This window comes from Bison bison, unplaced genomic scaffold, assembly GCF_000754665.1.
Source record: "Bison bison bison isolate TAMUID 2011002044 unplaced genomic scaffold, Bison_UMD1.0 scf7180017864037, whole genome shotgun sequence".
Classification (NCBI taxonomy): Eukaryota; Metazoa; Chordata; class Mammalia; order Artiodactyla; family Bovidae; genus Bison; species Bison bison.
The window spans coordinates 6,957,266-6,957,784 of NW_011494609.1; the positions used below are offsets into that span (position 1 = coordinate 6,957,266).

At 65.3% G+C, this 519-nt stretch overlaps 1 protein-coding gene across 1 annotated transcript in view; it reads right to left on the reverse strand.

Moving 5' to 3' along the window:
• TRPM2 (transient receptor potential cation channel, subfamily M, member 2) overlaps positions 1 to 519 on the reverse strand; it is a 44,389-nt gene that overhangs the window by 17,219 nt on the left and 26,651 nt on the right. The gene's annotated exons all lie outside the window — the stretch shown is intronic.

Sequence of the window (519 nt, forward strand, 5' to 3'; positions counted from 1 at the left end):
ATGGGCAGGGGAGACCACGGCCGTGAGGGGCAAGCTCAGCCACGGGTCACACCACAGAAGGGAGGCCCAGGACTTGCGGCTGGCCACCCACCCTCCACGCATGGCTATGGTACGGGCCTGGCCAGACGGCCCTTCAAAGAGGTCCCCGAAGGGCCCTCGGGTTCCTTTAGGGCTATCAAAAAATCCTCAGGCCATGGTGGAACTCGGCCCCGGTGGATACTGGGCGATGGCAGTTCTCACTCTTCCCCAGCGCGAATCCCCTCCATCCTGGGACCGGTGGCAGCAGTGAACACACCCAGAGGGGGCATTTGGGAAGGGAGGTCTGGCCCCAAGCCCCAGCGGCCCGGCTGCAGGGCCGGCACCTGAAGGAGACGAGGCCAGTGTAGAGCAGCGGGAAGACCAACATGCACAGCACCAGGCGCCAGAACCCATTGTCCACGCTGAGCTGGCCCCACCACACCTTGGTCAGGTAGGCCTGCGGACAGAAGGAGGGTTTCAGGGCGATGGGCCCCCCACCCA